This window comes from Pararge aegeria, chromosome 23, assembly GCF_905163445.1.
Source record: "Pararge aegeria chromosome 23, ilParAegt1.1, whole genome shotgun sequence".
Classification (NCBI taxonomy): Eukaryota; Metazoa; Arthropoda; class Insecta; order Lepidoptera; family Nymphalidae; genus Pararge; species Pararge aegeria.
In genome coordinates, this window is record NC_053202.1 from 7553697 (window position 1) to 7575637 (window position 21941).

Genomic DNA, 21941 nt, shown 5'->3' on the forward strand with positions numbered 1-21941 from the left:
TTTATTTTTTTAATTTAATCAATTAATAATATCAGGTACCAAGTAACAACTTGTCTCGAGTTGATAAGATTTTTAGAGAGCACAGTGTCCAGCAGGGTGATTACGTATCTCGCGACAGCAGTGCGACAGGCGTAAATCTTGCAATCACTGCTCTCAGACGTCACTTTTCCATACAATAAATAAACAAAAGTGACGTTTGACAGCAATGATTGCAAGATTTACGTCTGTCGCATTGCTGTCGCGAGATACGTAATCACCCTGCCGATTTAACACTGGCTTTATTCGTGTGTCGCGCGGTTAAGTTCGCAGTGCTAATCCCTAACTAAAGAGCTATTAAGAAGTCGGCAACATTGTACCGGCTCCTCCATTTCAATTCGGCTTTATTCGTATTTTACAGTTGATCGAGCGGCTTGACTCCGCAGTGCAGGTTGGCCCTTACATTCGGAGCTATTAAGAAGTCGGCAAGCGTCGCCGGAGATCACGTAGGGGACCGGTCGTGAGAGTCCGCTCCTCCCGCCTGTGTTAAATTACCGCCATTTCGGACCCGGCGGGCGCGATCGTAAAAATGTGCAACCTAACGGAAAAAGTACTATAGCAAAGTAAGCTGGAAAAGCGCTTATCTACATTTTTCAGCTGCCGTTTCTGAACACGCTTTCAAATTTTATGACCGTTAGCAAAGTCTATTAATAATAAAAAAATGCACAGCAATGCAATTTTCTAGCAATTATATAAACTAGCTACACCATAATCTTGACTAGGACAGCCTTATTTCGTATATCAATTTCGGATATGAAAATACTTTAGAAACTATCTGTCAAACTAGACCAAAAAAGTCATAGGCACTGAATCTTGGTTTGTAACTGAGGTTGCAGAATGAAATATACAGGACTTATTAATAAACGTGGCATAACTTCGGAATAGTTACGTAGTAGTAATCTTCAAATGTCAGATCGGGAAAAAATACTGCATAGATTAGATTAGCGAGGAAGTGTTTTTCACCATTTTACTTACCGCGTCTTTCAAATATCAGAGCGTGACAAAACACTGAATAACAATACTGACATTATGTCACGTTTATTAAGGCCCTAAGGGATAGGTCAATTAATGTTACCTTTCATCGATTTTGAATTTCGAATTGAAAAATTATATATAATTATTTCACAACGGCGCTGAGCCTAAAGTTTTCTTCCCTTAATAATTAAACTCAGTTATAGTAGTCGTCGAACTAAAAATGGAGAATCACAAAAAGTTGTATCCTAAAATTTTACAAAGAAAGAGAAATCGTAACAATACTTCTATTATTCCGATACCCTCCACTCTATTGAAATCATATTGAAGAAAAACAATCTTTCATTATGTTTCACAAACGATTAATGAAAAACAGAATAATATAATTTTTATTAATACATAACTATAACCTAAAATAAACTATTTAAAAACTAAATAAAATCTAAAACGTCCTCGAAACCACCGCAGCGAGGCACAGTTCCTAAGATGCTGGCAGCATTGCCCCTCTGGATGGCCAAACTAATTCGTTGATAAACGATTAATTATAAAGCAAGGTGACTTAATGAAATAGTTTTATGTAAGCGGAATATACATAGAGGAATAATTAATAATATTTTTTTAATAATTCCTATAAACTAAATGGATCCGCTGTACCGATTATTATATTTTTAATAGCAACTATCTACGGTAGAGTATAAAGTTTAAGGTTTGTATGAGAGGAAGCTTTGCTCAGTTAGCTAAAACCAAAAAATGAAGCCATTGATGCGAGTTAAAGACAAACTTTTATGACTTACAGAACATATTCAATCAAAAAGTTTTTACAACGATTTGAAGTTCAGAGTAGGACCCGCAACCGAAACCCCTTGTTACAGTAAGTTAGGTCAGTAAGGTACGTTACTTCTATCTACTAATACGTTTTGCAAAAAAATTAAATGAATCATTTTCGAGTTTGGCTATAGCGCCATCTAGTAGGGAACTTTGCAGTCTGGAATTGGTCTACTTTTTTTTTTTTCAAAGGTCCATATTAAAATGAGACAGGTTTAAAAATAAGGCATCGGCATCGGCGTTAGGATAGCAGTAGGTTAGTGGTTAAAGCGCTCAGGCCGCGAGCGCCAGAGTCGGTTAGGTTACCATCCAGTCAGTTCCAAAAATTGTTATATGCATTTTTCAATTTATAAAATTCATAATAAGTGTAGGTAAAAACAGGAATATAAAAATTATAAAATAACTGTTACGGAAATCAGTTTGAATTTGATGGTCATATCCATCCTTTAAGGCTGTAATGTCCATCAAAGGGCTCGTCATCCATCGTCCTTCATTCATCATTTGTAATCATGTCGCACCATACTACTAATAGTATCACTAATTTAAATAGTTCAACTTGGACCTTAATAAATCGTATTATTAACGCTAAGGATAGGCCCTTAAAAGTAAGTACCTATAATATTAAGGACGATGTTGAACCGTTCAATCAAATAGCGATAAACGTACATCTGCTACGTGTATCGAGCCAAGTACAACTGCCCCATAAAATTTAATATACAATCGATAAAGATATTTAATTTAAATGAACCGTGTCGCAAATCCTTATTAGTAGAAATTAAAGACCCTAAAAGAATTCAAAGCCCGCCATTAGCGATTCCGAGAACATGCCCGCACCGAGTGCTTAATTATTACGACTGACATGTTTTATAGTTCATAATTTTTTTAATGTGCCTTCGCGTAAAGTTACTCTAGCGACGTGACTGCAGAGAAATATTTAATTCAAAAATGCAAGTCAATGTTGTAGAAATGGCGGTATAAGACATCTATCCGTATCTAAAAATCGTAAACATAGGACTTTCAAAATAAATAGTTCACTCTAAAGTTGCAACAGTTGTTTGCCGACTTAAAAAATGTCCACGGCCCGCAGCCACACGCTTTATGGTCAGATTGAATTACCTACTTATTTTGTAATGCTATAGCTATATACTTCAATTTTTCAAGTTATACCCGTAGCGGCTGCGATTATATATATATATATATATATGAATTAGATTATTATGTATTACTTTAAGCGGAAGTATGTTTCGGTAGCGGTGATAGCCCAATGATTAGGAGCTCGACTTAAGTTTCGTGGGGCCGAGTTCGAATCCCAGCCCGCACCTCCAACTTTTTTAAGTTATGTGCGTTTTGAGTAATTCAAATATGTTACTTGCTTCAATGGTTAAGGAAATTATCGAGAGGAAACCTGCATGCCTGAGAGTTCCACATAATGTTCTCAAAGGTGTGTGGAGTCCACCAATCCGCACTGGGCCAGCGTGGTGGAATACGGCCTTAACCCCTTCTCCTGGGAGGTGAGCCGTGCCCTGTAGTGGGCCGGTAACGGGTTGATATGATAATAATGATGTTTGGGTAAAAAATTTAATTTAAAGAAGTAGTTACTAGTGCAAACATCTTTATAGCCCAACGTGACCGTTATTATTAACCGTTCTAATCAAAAACCCCATCAACCAGCGCGAATGGTTAAAAACATTATTAATCGGCTTCGCATCTAAAGACAGGCTTGTCAAATTGGCGTGCGCTTCATGTCCACTCTTCAGCGTTATAAAATGTGGTTTTTGCCGTGTACTCGTGGCAAGTGGTGGAATGCGTTAATAAAGACAAAAAACCTAAGTTAATGCAGTGCAGTGTGCAGGATGTTCGATCAAAGGTCTTACTGCCATCGCTTAAGGTAGTATTATTTTAGAATGTCAGTATTATATGACATACCTTGACGTATCTAAAATAAGTATTATAATATTACTACAAGAGCGTCAACAATACTGCTTAGTGTGATGGTATTTAGCTACCCGGTTACGTTTTTAATAGGCTATGCGTTTACGTAAGTGCTGACGTAAAACCTGATGCTCTCCCCAAAACCATTTAATTTTATTGTCTCATGACGGCCTTATCTTTAGCCTGGGTACTAGATTAAATAATTATGTATAGCAAAAAGCAGCAATTTCTACACCTAAATTACAACATGTACTTAGTTTGAAGAATTTTCAATTTTGTTTAATTTTACTGATTAAATGCCTCATCTAAAGAATAATGTTGTTGGATTTTTTATACGAAATTAACAGGACCCCCGCACAGATTTGAGAAAATAGCGTTGTGCATTGTTATGACTCGGAGAGCATGAAACAGACTTTAGTCCCAGTGGTGACACATCATAACATTGGAGAAGCGTGGGTCCTGTAACCCTTTTCTTTGAATTATCGATAGGCTAAGGATAAATGCCTATTCCGGTCGACACCCTGTGAAAACTGTTATGCTTGCTTGTGTAAATGTAAACTGGGCGCCCATTCAAGCTGTAGGGTACGACCAACTACAAAGCCATTTCATCTTAAGAAGCGGTTACTGATCCGAGTGGGAGGGAAGAGGGGAGAGGGGGGAGGGTCGCTTGGCCACTGCGCCATAACTCGCCGCGCACGTATGGCCAGACAATCGCAATTACTATTAACAGATACACGTTTAAGGTCCTACCATACAAACAGCAGACCAGCTGCGGCCTGTTATAATTTATTTTGTTTTTTTTTAATCTAAACTTCTCTACCCACGTCTAATGAGGGAAGCAAACTGAGAAAATGTGAAACGAGCGTGCCGATGATGTAATCTCAAAGCAATAACAAAATGGAAAAACCATAATTTATAGCCCTATTTTAACACTTCGGCACGCCACTCGAACTCGAACTTTTCGAAGTTACAGTTGAGAAAAACATGGAAACTAAACAGAAAAGGAAACAGGCAACCTGGATGCGTGAGACTTCTTAATAAAAACCTTCTAAACCGCACTTTGCCAGCGTGCTTGACTAGGGCACCTCCCCCTCCTACAGCCTTCTTATTTTTAGGGCAGAGCCAAGCTCTATAGCGGGTCGGTAATGGTTTAATGATGATAACAAGAAGAAACGTCAAGACAAGGCCATGGAAGAATACGCAAATTACACAACACAAAGCTTTACAAGGAATTTACGTTAGCTAATCGTTTTACGAGCTTACCGGGGCTGTGCCAACGAGTAAGACCGCCAAGTAATTCAGCATTCCGATTAGTGTTGTTTAGAAACATACTACTGCATCATTTGTGAGTCCACGGCGCAAGCCGGAGCTATATCAACGATTAAAAGAAAAAGGTGATATAAATTAGCTTTGGAATAGCTCTTTTGCCTATTATTTTTTTCCAAAACTACTGCGACAACACACTCGATCGATTCATCGACTTCAGATGCCATTATACAAATCGTATCTTGCATAATTTTGGTATGCAATTTTTTTTAAAGTAGTTCGAGTTCATTGTTAAGCGAGCTTTAGTCTTGTTTCGGAATTATCATATTGATTGGTTCGAAGCTACGTAACACCGTTTCAGTGTGCATGTATTTGAGAAGGGAATCATTAATCGCGTCTAGGTCTTATTGTAGAATCATCTCGTAGGGTGACAACCATTACTTCTAATTGGACTTACAACTGGTGCCTTTAATAGGTACCGGCCTCGATACTAAAACTTAATACCGTAGAACTATTGTATGAGACATTTATGGGTGGGAATTAGTTGTGAGGAGGATAGGGGAGGGGGACATAGGGGGCAGGAGATTCCTGTGGAGTCGGTCGAGTGATGATTTGTAGTGTGGTTAGCGTTCATCTAGCGAGCTGTCGACCCACTGTATATAACTCATCCATAACAATGATTAATAGTGGACTCGTAAAGATATGTGGACAATTTATTATAGCGCAGTTCACTTTATAGGTATATAGTGTAATCAAAACTATCAGACGATATACTAATTTGGACAAATCAAACCTGGTATTCATTAGCAACGTGAGCCCAATTTTTTAAGCCCGCTGTGAAAAGTGTTTACTTTTTACTTAGAGTATATAAAAGGGAATATAAAATTTTGGGTTTTCGTTTTGTCAGTTTTTTTTTGTGCTTTATCGTTATAGGCATTATTCAAAATACTATCAGCTTATAATGGTCAGTCTAAGAGTTTTTAAGAATGCTCCCCAGAATCCTAAGAATTTTGAATACCTACTTTTTACAGCAAACACATATTTTTTTCCCCTACGCTATAACGCCTAAGGGCAAGCGTGTTTTTATTCGCCGGCAACGTAGCCTGCATTGTAAGCGAATAAAAAAATCAACGCTGCATTTTATAAGGCTTGTTCACAGATCCAGCACCTTGGGACAGCAACGTCGCAATTGCCACTTCAGCTTAGCAACTCACTCAGCTATATCGGTAACTCTCGATGCTTTAGCCTTCTCATACCGAAATTCTGATATGATCAGGTTGAGTTAATCCCAGCATGTAGTATAAACATCTTTTTCGTACATAATACTGGACAGAAGCAGGCGTTACTTTGCGGAAGTCCATATCATACAAGGAACACTAATGATACATTTTCGAATTTCTGCGTGGTGTGGTTTATTAATATTGAACCAAATTGCAGATTTGGCTGGTTCTCGCGAATTTCAGCAAATAAAACTCATATTGTCTTTACATTGTTAGTATGCTATAAATAAAACAAACCATGCTTGACAACTGAAAAATAAATTAATTTTTCATAATTTAACTCGACACTATTCTCTGACACTATGTTCTTTTACTAGCTGTTGCCCGCGACTTCGTCTGCGTTTGATTTTGTTTTTTGGTGTGGCATTAAATTTAGTTTTGGATCTAAAAAAAATTAAAGTATGTAGTCTCGCTAAGCCTTAAATGAGGGGTTTGCTGCTGACCGCTGAGGAGTTCTGTCCCTTATCTCCAACCACAGGTTGGGCAAAATTAAACACTCATTATAACTTCTATATTACAAAAATAAATATTTAAATCGGTTATAATTTGTCGGAGTTATAGTGTAGAATAAAATGATTTTTTTAGGAAAATATCCTAGAACGTAAGTCCGTCACATCTATTGACTGAATTTATACACGCATGTGGTGAAGAATGGCTAGTTTTATTATTATGGGTTGTTGATCTTATGTTTTTGTTATGTAATTATCTGTTTTGTGTGGTAAATAAATAAAAAAAACTATAAAAAAAACTGCTTATTCGACAGTTTAAATGTACCCAGAAGCGAACTTGCCGCTATCCTCTTGTATACCTACTGTAATTAATTTGATTCAACTAATTTCGAAACTTGTTCGTCATTCTAACTGTGAACGTCTAACTGTATAAACACATCAAAAACGACATTAATTGCCCAAGTAAATCTACAAATTATTTAATAAATAACAACTCACTGTGTGTTGTCCAAACTGCTTTCTGCTCCGGCAATGACCTAAAACAAACAAGTAGGCGCATTAATTTATTATAGTGCTATAAATATGACGCCAAGATGGCTTTAGGAAGTTTGTCGAACTACCAAACTGCTCCTAAGCACATTTAACTTTGTATAAAACTATCACGAATTCCGCTAACTAGTTTTGTGATTTATTGAATAACTGGCTTCATTTTCGTTATAATACTAGTTGATGCGGTTTGGCACAAATGGATAAGGGCAGGTTTCTCAATCGCTAAATAGTATTTATCTGATGGATACATTTGACGTTTTAATTCCTCGGGCAAGTTATGACAACTTGCCCGAGGAATTAAATTAACGGATTTTCTGTATTACAATCAAAACGTCAAATTAGTTCAATCATACCAAGGTATCTCGTCTCTTTGCTCTTCTACAACAAAGATTAGATACTCAAATGTAAATTATTAATTGCCACAACGCTTCCCGCTGTCCTTAACCTTTATTTGCACATATTATCTGATGACTATATGATTATCTGATACTTTAAGATTTAATCTGTGCAGTAAAAAAAATGCATTAAAATAGATTCAATATTTTTTCAGGCATTTAACAGAGGTTAATTATTAACATAATATTTGATTAAATATAAAAAAAAGCATTCACATCGGTCCATTCTATTGCGCACTGCGATAACTGAGCGACGCGACGGACAGTCAGACAGACAAAGCAGTTAATCGATTCACGGAAAACTACCGATGAGCTTCGGAACTAAGAAGCAAGTTTGAAGTCCCATCTGTTTTGAACAGTTCAAAAGCATTTAGTTTAACTTAAAGTATCGCTCAAACTTTTGACTGAAATCGGTCAGTAAAAGCTTGACCCAAATATCCCGCTGGCGAAGCGTAAAAGCCAGTCTTAAATATTGACCTCGTGGGTGTATTATGTATGAGGATCAAGTAAGAGATGTTAGCTTTCTTTGTGTGTTCTATCGAATTTATAAACGCGGAGTTTTCTGAAGAGTTGTTTGCATTGAAATCACTAATCCCTTTTCGCTGAAAAAAATCATCCCCTAGATGGCAATTATATAGTTATAATCTATATAATTGCCAGTACGCATCTAGGGGATGAATTTTTTCAGCGAAAAGGGATTAGTGATTTCAATGCAAACAACTCTTGTGGGCTATAAGTAAGCTATAATCTTGTATCGAAACGCTGGAACTACGATGCAAAATCTGACATATCTTTGTCGTATTAAATCTCAAATTAGTCTACAATTTCTACAACAATGCTTTTGGTAGAACAATAATTGTTAAATAAAAATGTATGGCATAGAATTGCGACCGTATAATGAGTGTCAATTTGTCATTATTGATATTTGAGAAAGTACTACGCCAGCGTGCAAATCTCATACCTACTAAGCGCCCTTTAACTCTCTCGAAGTTAGGGAGTATAAGCGATTTCTTTTGTAGTAATAACAATAATACTATTGGGTGTCGAGATGGGGCGTTGGTACCTCCTCGCATAGCAATGTAACGAATGGACCGCGCGCATAAAAAATCAATAAAGGCCCGGCCTTGTGGAGGTCGAGTGCCGCGTGGATCACATCCAACACGACCCTAAGATGGCGAATTATGTACTTTCTTTTTATTTTATTATCATATTGGAATGATTTGACAAGAGACTCAGCGTGCTGAATGAAACAATTCGTTTAAATATCTGGTGGGAGGCATTAACTGGCTAGTTACCTCCCTATCGACAAAGCGATTTAGCATTCCGGTACGATGCCACATAGTTACCGATTAGGGGTAAGGGTTTATTAAATGGCCATACCCTAACAGATTAACTAAAATGTAATTGCTATATTATAATCACAAGTTTAGCGATCGACCAACATATTCCTATTCCTATCTTGTCGCTGATAACCACCTGAAGTGTTATAACAGCGTCACGGGGAATGCGGGAGAGCGCAAAAGATCGGCAGGAGCCCCAGGGCTCGACGACGTCGGGACGTCGACATAAGGGACGCCGCCTTCACTATTGGCTCTCGGACCTCGGCTTAGGTTGATGTTTGAACTGTGTGGACAATTTTAGTCATACGAATATAGAGAGCTATGATCTGACATACAGCAATGAGAAAAAAAAGCAATACGATTGATTCATTTTCATAGTTTATATTGGCATAGGTGGGTGTTTCTGATACACGTGAATCCTCGCTACAAAGACGTTCAGTTCATTGTACTAAAACCAGTATATCTTTTTTAGCCTAGTAATACCTACGTACTTATTAGTTACACAATTTGCTCTAGATATCCTAAGCCATATTATCAGCATAGCGATACTTATATGCAAATATAAGCGATAACTGATAATAAAATTGTATTTTGGGCAGGTAACAAGCCAGAACAAAACCTTTTTTTATCGATGACAGTTTACGTTGATACTATCTCACCTGCATAACTCACTTATGATAAAGCATGATGATAACTACTTTACCTCAATGCCGCAATACTAGAAGACTAGTGCTACTGTAATATTATGATTGTGACTTTGTGTGTAACACTTTTTACACCTAACGCCTCGGAGGTAGGTTCAGACCGTAATTAATCCATGTGTTATATAAATATAATTTTAATCTATTAGGAATACTGTGGCAAAAATAATATAAATAAAATAAAGCTAGAAATAAGCTGTGTTACGGAGAGATGGAAAACTCTTGAACCTTTTGAACACTAAGTCGTAGGTATCTATTATTTTGCAGTTATGAATCCTACCCCTGATTGGAATGCAGATTTTGCGTGTTGATTAATATAATACGACTACGTCTTTAAATCAATTAGATTTTATTTGAAGGATACTCATCAAACTAATTGAATGTAGTGACTCTACAAGCAACCCAACAGCGCACTCCACTGAGTCGGACAGAAGCGCTTTAAATTTTTATTAAATTTGTTTTTTTTAATATCAATAGGAATAAATATTTAACTTTTTTTAAAAGATTCGTAAGTTGAAATAACCAGGAATAGAGCCCCTGGATGTTTCGTTCTTGAGATAAGAGCTCGCACCACTTTGCAAGTGAGGTCGTCGCAGAGAATACTTTGGCCGCGTTTCAAAGAGTTAACGCCGCTTCATTCAGTGCCAAGTGCAATATTTTTAGACGGATTTGTGACATAGCAGATTTTGATGCGCGTAATAACTAAATTTGTCTACGGCGATAACGTCGATACTTAAAAGCCGCTTAGTTATGATAATTTGACGAAGTATCCAAATTTCGAAAACATAGATTAGAATTTCAGTGTTACATGTAATGAAAAGAGCATAAAAATTACTACTAATAATAGTAAATGACTACTAAATTCAATCATTAAAACAAGGAACATTCACATCACGTTTTATATATCTGATATAACGAATTTTTTTTGACCAAAAAATCCGCTGATCGTGCACAAATTAATTACCTATCTAGAGTTCAATAAGGTTATTGTATATCTGAAAATATAAATCGTACATACATATATTTTGCATTGTGAATAACTACACTCGCCAATTTATATAAAGCTATAAATAGGGATTAGGATGAAAAAGAAGCTCATGAAAGAAACCCCCTTTTAAGAAGACGCGAGAAATACCCTATAAAAATATTATATAAAAAATTTACTCTATAAAAAGTCACTTTGAAACTAATACAGTGCAATAATCAATTACCACAAGCTTTATAATAAAATAAATGCTCCTTTAAACTCACATATAAAACAATCACTTTCTTTTGCTAATGGTAAACTGGAAAACGCTATTAAAATGCATTGATTTACTGGTTGAAAGTTTCCAACCGGCGGATATATCGGAAGTTCTTAAATAAAATATTTCTTTCTTTTAGTTAAAAGTTGGGTCGCTCCGGCATTTTGTTTAAACTTTGTAATGTAATCAATCCTTTTCCTCTATCTTTTCATTTTGACTTCAGTTTTACAAAGCTGAATAAAATATTTTATTAAACAGCTAGTCTTATCACGGATTATCATTTTAAGTAGTATTTTAACTCGTAAGCAAGTTCAATATATACTGAATTAGTCCAGCAAACGAATTGCACAAACTCACACTAAAATGTGTATTATACATACTTATTTACATCTCAGCAAACCGTGTCATTTTGTCAAAATTATAAACTGCCCCGTTAGTTAAGCCCCGTAAATTACATTTTCGACTAGGGATCATGAGTTCCAGGGTTGGATTGAGAGAAAAGACTAAATATTCGTAGGTATGGGGTTTTGTCTATTAAGAAATTCTCATCAACCAACAGTCCACTGTTGGAGATTTATGATATTGCCGTAATTTTGCATATCATCATTAAAGGATTTCCATCACTGTGTTAGCTGTTTTATATGTTTTGGCAAACCGCGTATTTCCCCTTCTTCCGAGAAGAGCATACATACCAATAAGACGCGGCACTTAAAATTCTTTGGCAGACGATAGGTACTATATCAATAAAAACAAAAACATTTGGAAAAGTGTCACGCCTCATTCCATAAATCAGTTCGCTTATGACGTTTTAACGCGAAAATCATTCAACGTAAAATAACCGAGCCAGTGGCGTGACAGAACACGCAAGTACGAAGTCCCGTAGATATGCCAATAAATAACACCTTAGGCGCTGCGCATACGCAGACACTTTTTGTTGCCGACGTACGCAACCGTTATAAGAAACCGTGTTTTCTGTGTCTGGTAGCGGCAACCGCACAGTCCCGGCAAACCGTACTTAGTCTACTCAGCAGTGCCAACAGGACCACCAACAGGACCACCAACATGAGTGTCTATGTATCCATATTTTCAGTAAAAGTTTACTTAAATACATATATGTGGGTGGTTTATAGGCGACATCGTGAAATTCGTGTACCTACCGCTGCGCCAGTAACCACCAAAATCAGATTATAATGTATTTCGTCACGAAAAATATCACAATACCTTGGGAAGCTGTCGTCGGTTAACAAACACGTAAAAAAATGTTTGTAGAGATAATTTACACGCGGTTTTATATCATTATTATTATGAATTCGAAATGTTGCCGGGTTAGATAGACAGCTTTCACACGACAACGTCCAATTACCCGGTGGATTTCAACAATGACATAAGGTCAACTACCTTCACGCGTGTAGAGATTGCAGTGTTCCGATAGAAACGCTCTCTTAGGTTGCTAGGCGGGAGTCTTGGAATTGTCTTGTTCTTCAATTTTTAAAGGTTTTTATAAACCCAAGCTGGTTATGGTTAGACAGTTGTGAATGTGAGTTATAAATGAAAAGGAAAAAGGTACTAACTGGGTAAGGGGTCTATTAAGATTTGAGGTCGTACATGAATATGACCAAAAGATTCGGGATACACAGCCAAATACTACTTTATATTCTGCGGGTTTTCGCATAAACTGGGCTTTTGTCAAAATACGAACGCGAACTTAGATCGATTTAATCCTTAAATTATACCATGTTTTCGTTCATGCATGAATCATGGATTTCATAACAATACAACTTTATTATGTTATTTTTAATGTACTTGAGGCAGTTCAATCACAAGCAGATACCACTAGTCTTGCACTAACTTGTACTGTAAAACGATACAACAACCCTTTCTACCTACTACAAGTTATAAACATAGGTCTACTTTCTAGAATGCTTGTTATTCAGGCAATGCTAATTCATGAATGGTGAGTAATGTTGATAGCGGATCTTGTCGCGTCACATCGCGCCATTTATAAAACAGGATTCCCAGCTTTAATTTTATTATAAAGTGCACCGGCATGATAGTAAAATATGCAGTAAAAAGCACATCCGGTTAGGCACATCCTCAAATCCTGACCCAAAACTGGCCAAGGTCATGAATCTTCCGTACGTCTACTTTATTGACCATAAATTTTAACTTGGTGATTGTAATCCACCTGAATAAAAACTTATGGTTAAAAACAACAGCATCCTACCTTCTACTTCAGTAGTTAGTTCACTATCAAATTTTATAGTAAAATCAATAAAAAATAATCTTAGATATTATAACAAGTGACAACAAAACGTTATTCGTTATTTTAGCGTATAATTTTAATATTATTTATTTGATTTATCGCAAAACTATCTTCACAATTGTACCGGGAATCAATCAATATCAAGAAACAACAAAACTTTACTCGTTTTGTAGCTGATAGCTATAGAGTGAGCTATTCGCTTTATCCGAAAACTATCTACACTTGTATAGGAAGTTATTAATCAATAATCATCAATTTTATAACAAGGAACAAGAAAACTACTCATTTTGCAGCTTTGCTGTTAGCTGTCCGCTTTATCGCGAAACTATCTTCACTATTTGCATCAATTTATAATAATCAATTTTATAGCAAGGAACTATAAAACTATACTCGTTTTCTAGCGAATCTATAGATTTAGCTATTCGTTTTATTGCGAAACTATCTATTGTATCGCAGAACAGCCAGCCGCAACTTTCTATTCCGCCCGCGTCCGCGCATTGTAAAATGTAAACGCATTGACCTACGGCACTAGTGCACTACAAGTACAACTTTCTTTGATCCCCGAGCGTATTTTCTAGCCCGCTGCCTATGTGTGCCAGACCGGTTTTAATAAATGCCCGGCTCTGCAGTATAAATAACGTCTAGTTGCTTGATAATAGACGGTTTGCCTTTCAGACTTTTCAAGTCGCTCTCCATATAAATCTTTCTTAGCGCGATGATAAAACTATTTTCTTCACATGTTTCACTCCTTGCCAATGTTTGTTAAAGGCCGTTTTCTAGTTTTATAGCCAGATTTAAGTTTATATCAGTTGCATGAAAAGTCTTAAATCAACATAAAAAGTAGGTAAGTTACGCAGTCAATGAAGAGTTTTTAACACTTTTAAAGGTGCGGTAGGCGTACATACAAATTAGTTTACCACGGACATACAAAAATGGCATTGGTGGGCAGAAGAACCGTGACTGAATGGGCAAAACAAATCGGTCCCAGGGTATTTAGATCGTAAAAAAATTTACGGTACCCATTACTTACTTCTTAGGAAGTAAATCTGAATGTGTCTGAATTGAAGTAAAAAAAGTACCTGAATTCAAGTAAATAACTTCAAAGATATATTATGAGATATATCGATACTTTTTTGAAATTACCGACATCACTAAAAGGTGGTCACAGACAACAATATTTAAACACGCGAGTTTCCGCACACGTCGGCAAATTGCGATCGCTATCAACGCGCTTTGAGTGTGACATCATTAGTGAAACATTTCCACTTGCGTACATGCACGTACATATCGAGTAAGTATATACAATATTGTAACAGCACTCACGTTTCGCTACACGCCGCGTCAACGGGTACCACACGTTTGGTTACGGTTTAGGACTTTCCGGATAGTAAGCTTACGCTGCAAGTTACGTTTACAATGTTAACTCACATTTTTTAAATTACTCATGTCTGACAAACCCTTCTGATAATCTCTCTCTACGTCGTGTTCCTCATTGCTGAGGGTCGTGACCCCTTCCACTAACAACTTTTTGGACGATTTTGTGCCATTTGACTCGGCTTTGAGCAACGTTTAAAGCCGTATGCACTTTGGTGTCGAGAGCACTGCGGATTTGATCCGACCAACGAATCGGGCTACGTCCTCGAGGTCTCTTTCCTTCCACTTTGCCAGTGACCACTATCTTTTCAAGATTGTCTCCATCTCTTCTGGCAATGTGACCGAAGTACTCGAGAATCCTCTTAAGACAGTGGTTGATAGCCTTCTTGTAATTTTAACTGTCTCAAAATCGATGCGTTGGTCCTGCGTGCCGTCCACGGGATTCGCAACATTCTCCTCCAGCACCACATCTCAAAAGCGTCAATACGTTGTCTATCAGCTGCTTTAATGGTCCATGTCTCAGCTGCTGATAATATAATAAATCAAAAATAATATAAGAGCAGTTTTGCAACGAGCTTAATTTTGTACTCGTTTCTCCTTACACATTGTGAGTTTTGAACGGGGGCTGAACAAATCTGAACTGACGTGATTGCTAAATTAAGACTTGCTAGTAAAAGAACTGAATGGGCAAATTTTAAATTGATTGATCCACTATAAGGCGATAAATGGTGTTACGAAAAAGTTTATTCTCGTTTTCCCAGTGCTACTACTAATATTTTAAGTTGGGTAAGTTTTATACAGAATATATTTTAATACAGGGAGCGCAATATCTTTTGCATTTCTATTATTAGTATAGGTAAGTAGAGTTCCGGTACAATCGAGCAGATTAGCGTGTCAATTTTTTTCTGTCCCGATACGTTGTTCTCAATTCACGGTGTACGCACGCATGGTAAGCGACATTCGGCCCTGCCTCGTAAGCACCGATGCACACGAGCGTGGAACTTGGAATAACATGGCTCGTCGGCAATTTCGCGTTATGCAACCGACTTCCGCGTACTTTTCTACGCCGCTACAGTTACATGGGTAATGAACACGGATTGCTGGCATAGCGCATTTGAACATGTACGTTATGGCGAAAAAGCGGGTTGTTTAAAGTATGGTGTGTTTTTTGTCTGTGTGCAAAAATCTGCATCAAAATAAAAAAATGTTAACAAGATTGCAGCAACCCCTTAAGGTATACAGCCTAAAATCATCTAAGATCCTATTTAGAAAGTAAAACCTATGTAACTATGTTGTGGTGCAAAAATGCATCATCATCGGTCCAGGATGGTCACCAACTCAACGGCTGATAATGTTCGGAGGTCAATATACAATGTTACTCTGAGCTCGTTATACCATTGATGCCGGTCCCTATGACTAAAACTAGGATGGCTTAACACCATTGCTTGAACAGCAATGTTATTTGAAAACAACATATTTTATATAACATACCTCAACTACCTTCAAATAAGGGTAATAATTCTTAAACAAGGGAATCAACCAATTTTAAAATAACACCATTTAAGCGATTGCAGTGAGTAGGTAATAACAATTTTTGTAGTCAGAGTTAACCTACCTGCCACTATTGGAGATTCTAAATCTTCGTATGATGATGATGAAAACAATAAACTAAACACAACATCATAAAATATTTCCGAAAAGTTTCATCAAGATAGCAATCTACGACAAAAAATACCTGAGTTAATTTAATCAAATCTTACCTACTAACAAAAGTTGTACGTAACGCTAATCTACACGCTCCAAGTGCGGAAGAGAAACTTCGGTCTGAACATTGTAAACTCAATATTGTTTTCAGCGCGCTATAAAGTTTTGATATAACTCAACATTTCTTAGAACACAAATACATGTGTAACTTTAGGGAGAGTTTTAATTACTTACTTAATTTACTAATTTGCTTTTAAAAATATTTAAATAATTGTCCAATTTATAACTATTAGAGAACTAAACACACTTTTGTATGTTATAGTATAGTTTCCTTTGTTAAAGTGTACAAGTAAATATGTCAATGATTGTATTAATGTTCGGTAAGGCACTGGGCCCTAAGATGCGGTATAACATTAGACTAGAGTCAATATTCCAAAGATTTTTTGTACCTACTGAGTTTCAATTCTAAGTTATTTATATTTCTATCCATATAAACCTATCGACAAAGCCGTGCCCACCAAGCGATTCGGCGTTACAGTGCGATGCCGCGTTAAAATTGTATTCGGGGGTTGTGAGTTTAATATAACCCGTAACCCCTAGTATAAAAGTATGAATTATGTATGACACGAACTCTTCAATAATTTGTTAGATGGAAAACTACTAGTCACTGTGTGACTTTTAATGTTGGTAGTTTTTCCCCGTGGACCACAATCAGTAGCCTTTAGTCTAGTAGAGAAAAAACCAGGTACTACAGGTGTCGTGATCCTCAGATACGTACGTCAGCAGAAACATTTTGTTACCATGCGAGTTTGTTACACGTGTGCGAAAGTCAAACAACAGTGTGAAGACAAATTCAAAATCTACGTACTGTCTTGATACAAAAAACACGTATTCATTTACATAAACGAAAATTAACCAACACGATAGCCTTATTGTTATGTAGTTTATGCTCGAAACTTCGGTCGCGTTGTATTATTTATTGGGATTTTCTATGGAATTATGCCTTTTGATGGAATTATACTTCCTTAGTTCGATATAAATTAAGGCAGAATAAGGTCAGTAACTTAAAGTTTTTCTTTAAAGAATATTTAATTAATTAAGATTATGAATAGCAAAATGAAAAAGGTGATTAAGGTGATTTTGGACCTGCCAATGCACAAGTTTAAAGAATTTGTTAAAACACATTTATTAGAGCGAGGTTACTATACAATTGATGAATTTTTTAATGATAAGGTTGCCTAGAAGCATCCGGCTCCGCTTTCAGCTCTCACAAGATAGAAAAATGAATGTTAAAATACAAAATGTAAATTGTTGATGTTGGAAAAGAGCAACTGCTGAGTTTCTTGCCGGCTTCTTCTCGGTAGAATCTGCTTTCCGAACCGGTGGTAGAATCACTACAAACAGACAGACTTGACGTTTCAAAAGTGCTTATATTAGGCCTACTTGAAATAAATGAATTTTGAATTTGAATTTGAAAATGTGTCTAACTACAAACATATTGTATTCATGATGAATCGGTCCATTTTTTACTTGATTCAAACGTGTGGGCTACCATCGCACTTGGCCAGCGTGATTGCAAAGAAGGAGAATAATAAATTCTCGTGTTTCATTACATTCTTTAACAACCACATACGTCATAAAAGTAGAGTTAAACGTTTAACAAACACGTGTACACGAATGCGCTCAAATAGTCGGACGGTTACTAAACGATAATACATGCCATTTGAAGCCTTTGAACGTTGGTGTATAACTACTTCTCAAACTCACCTTTTTAATAATATGGCCTTCATAATTAGGGGTGCACAAACTTCACAAAAGCGAAAAATGTATTCGATGTCATGATTATATAAATTTGTTTGGTAGTGCTACAATATACGTCCAGTTGATTGCTATTGTATTGTGTTTATAACACACGCACGTGATAAACGATTAACACACCGGGAGGTATTTTTGCATCGTTCGTGTCCATGTAGGACTGGAGTGTACCGATAATGCCGACTGCATTATCGGTACACTCCAGTATTTATATCGAAATACCCAACTGTCATGAACATTGGTTGTTAATCAAATATAATTTTTATTGTTTCTTGAAAACTATTTATACAAAACATAATAATCATTAACGTATTTGTAAAAAAAAACAATTCAATTTAATAAAATATCTGACCAATATGAATTTATAGTTATAAAAAGTTTAATTATTTACGCACTTTATAAAATTACTTTAACATTCGACCATCCTGACTAAAGTTTGCGACCCAAACGTACCTTTGCCTATAATCGAGAAGCTAAATCTGTAAATCTACCACCGATTCTGAATGCCGATTGTATTGAGAAGAACCGGCAAGGAAACCAATACTTGCTCTTTTTACATAACTGTGATGAAGACACATCAGAATACAGTAGTCACCACCCCTCTTCCAGCGGTTGTCGTACGAGGCGACTAAGGGAATATAACAGAGAACGGACGGCGTCCTCTTTGCTTACTACCATAAACTGCGATCACCCACCAGTCTGCCCGGCGTGGTGATTATGGGCAAACCTAACGTACCTCCCGTAGGGAGAGGCCTGTCCAGCAGTGGTTTGTTATAGGCTATTTTGATATAGAACAGCAACACTCCATGAATCACTCGGCGACCTGGGCGGCCTGCTAAGCTTCTGGAGTGAGCTCGGCTGGCTGAAGTGATCCAGCGGGGAGCCGCATTAGACGGGATACGTTACCAACCAAGTGCGGAAACGGCCCAGGAACAGAAGAAGAAGAAGATGGCTATTTTGATAGTGATGATAAGTATAATGTTGGTTAATATTTGGTATGTTATTATTGTATTGTGTAATAATAACGTCATAAAAGAAGGTTAATCAGACGGGTAAACAGTTTCGCCGCCACGTGTCCGATACGCCGGGGCGCGTCTAGTCACAAACAAGGTCACTGAACGCTCGTACATAACGAGCGGAACCTAAGCGAACCCTAGCGCACCTACTTCACAAGTTCACCTATTTGTTATAGTTTCAATAGGTAGGGGTGTCAAAACTTATAAAATGTTTGTAAGATTAAGGGTGCAATTAATTATTTCCCTTCAAGGTTTTCTATACAAAGTGCAATAGAATGAGAGCTTTTTATAGTTGATCTCTCGAATATACATATATATAATCTATATAAAATAAATACAGTCACAGAAAATAGGTTTATAGTTTAAAAATAAGGAAGTCTAAAATTAAAGGATTTTTTTTATCTATTTACATATGCTTCCAATTAAAAAACCTCTAACACTTTTTTATCTTGAGATACGCTGAACACATTCTATATAAATAAATATTGTATATATATTTCATTTAATTAATATGTAGGTCCGGTAAGCGATAGTAATTTATCATCGTAAATAGATATGATGTCATGATAACTTGGACTTATCTATTGTTGCTGACTGATTGATATTGTTGCATAAATGATAGTATGTAAGTATATATAACATACTAGCGGTTATCCTGTGCGTACCCTTCTTAAAATTTTAAAGGGAGTTTTCCAATTCTACACCTTTTTAAACTTAAGATTGTTTTAATTAAAAATATATATATATATTATCGCCTTTGTTAATAAACTAGCCGGAATTTGAACGTTAAAATTGGTGCAAAGGAAAATCGGCAGTTTGTCGACAAACTGCCTAATTTAGACTGAATTACAATCAATATTTTATTAAAACCACACCAACACAGATTTCCAAAGAAGACTATTGATAAAAGACCCCAGAAGGTATCTTGCATTGTTCGAAGTCCATGTAGGTCTGAAGTGTATAGAAAATGCACCCGTAATTATATCAAAATACCAACCAACTCAATGTCATGAACATAGGTTGTTAATCAAATATAATTTTAATTGTTACTTGAAAGCTATCTAATTAACTAAAAAATGATTAGCGTACAGATATTTTATTTAATTGATTAGGATTTTTATTTATACAAATCCTAATCAATTAAATAAAATACATATCTGTAAAATGAGAATTTATAGTTATCAAAAGTTTAATTATTTTACCCACTTTATACATTTCCTGTAAGAAACATTGAAATCAAGCTCAGTAAACGATACTCGGCTATATAGATTATGTCAGGCTTTGCCGCTTTACCGGTTAGATATCTAAGTGGCGGTAATGAGCCTGTTTAAACTGCACTGTAGACGGGAGGCAGCCCTATTTGCATCGGTGACTAGGTAAACACTCGCAGAACCATTGTTTACATAACCCAAGTCAAACAAACGTACCTGATAAGTCCTTCGGTTCGAACTGTGAACAATCCGATCACAATGGCACTATAGCACGGCAGGTACACCGCACTCAGTAGATAGATATCACAATAGAACTTGTCCAACAATAACTGAAGGCGCTTGTACTGCGTTTCATAATATGGCGCTGTGAATTGACAAAGCCACCATAAAAAAACCTTTCGACTACGTAATGTCTACGCTAGAGTTAAAAAGACACTAATTTATGAAAAAATTTAAATTTGTTTATATTCTTGAATGTTTGTTTTTGAGTTAAAGGATTTTAATAAAATTTGGCAAACTAACTAAGGCTGTGACACAGAGTATTTACTCAAGGTTTTGTAAAAAAAATCAAATTTTTTTGTTGTGTGTAAAAAAAAAAATTTAAGAAACACTAAAGGAAGGACACTAAGTAAGTATATAAATAAAATCAAAACATTAAATCAAAATTTTCAAATTATTTACAAAAAAAGGCCAGGCCAGGTGGCCAGGTGGCCTTGCATAGAATATACAACTTTAAATGAACTTCACCGAAATATGACACATTTTGTAATATAAATTTGGTCGCGCGTCCTGTATAATAATATAGAACAGTAACTTAAATTTCCTTGACTTAGCAAACTATGAGGGAGAAAGAAAGCAGTTGAGTACACGCAATATTATTCAATCGCGCTTAGGTATAAGTGCTTCTGCCGCGGTTGTGCGCACTGCCGATTACTGAATTGGCGACCGAATTTCATCGAACAATTGATTGGTAAAAACATTCGCAAAAACACACACGCAATGATTCGATCGTCTGATAACACGAAAATGAAAATTTCTTTCATCGATTTCTTATTAAGTTAAAAACAGTCTCACTCACACATACACTCGGAAAGATTCGGTCGCACGTACGTTTTTATTCTAACAAAAGAGAAATGACAGTTCACTTAATCGATTTACGACTGGGAGAGGTATAGTCACACTAGCACGTTTACAGTTAGTTGTACGCGATACTTTCCGATCGCGCGGTGCAAAATTATTGCATCTGCCGCGGTCGTGCGGCAGTGAGCGGCGGCCGACAACAACTGGCTAATTATTATTATTATTGGACGCGGTCTCGCCGCCTCGGACGTAGATAGGTGGCGTAATCACTGAATTCCATATAAACGCGGTACGCACACACGCGAAAGCGCGTCCCCGCCACGCCACGTGTGCGATGTATCGACAAACGGCGCGGCATATTTAAGGCCGTTCTCAAAAAATTAGCTTAAAAAGACTGCGTATTTATATTATGTTATACTCCTACGGGTGATAATGATTGACGGCCGATTGGCGCAGTGGCCAGCGACCCTGCTTACTAAGTCGATTCCC

At 36.6% G+C, this 21941-nt stretch overlaps 1 protein-coding gene across 6 annotated transcripts in view; it reads right to left on the reverse strand.

Moving 5' to 3' along the window:
• Positions 1–21941, reverse strand: part of LOC120634305 (C-terminal-binding protein) — a 134927-nt gene that overhangs the window by 58956 nt on the left and 54030 nt on the right. For 4 of the 6 annotated variants that reach the window (XM_039904802.1, XM_039904797.1, XM_039904798.1 and 1 more), the window contains exon 2: positions 7259–7296. The gene's annotated coding sequence lies outside the window, so the exon portion shown is untranslated. Of the gene's footprint in view, positions 1–7258; positions 7297–20588; positions 20737–21450; positions 21643–21941 lie in introns of those variants that run through there. The other 2 variants (XM_039904800.1, XM_039904799.1) reach the window with 2 other exon arrangements.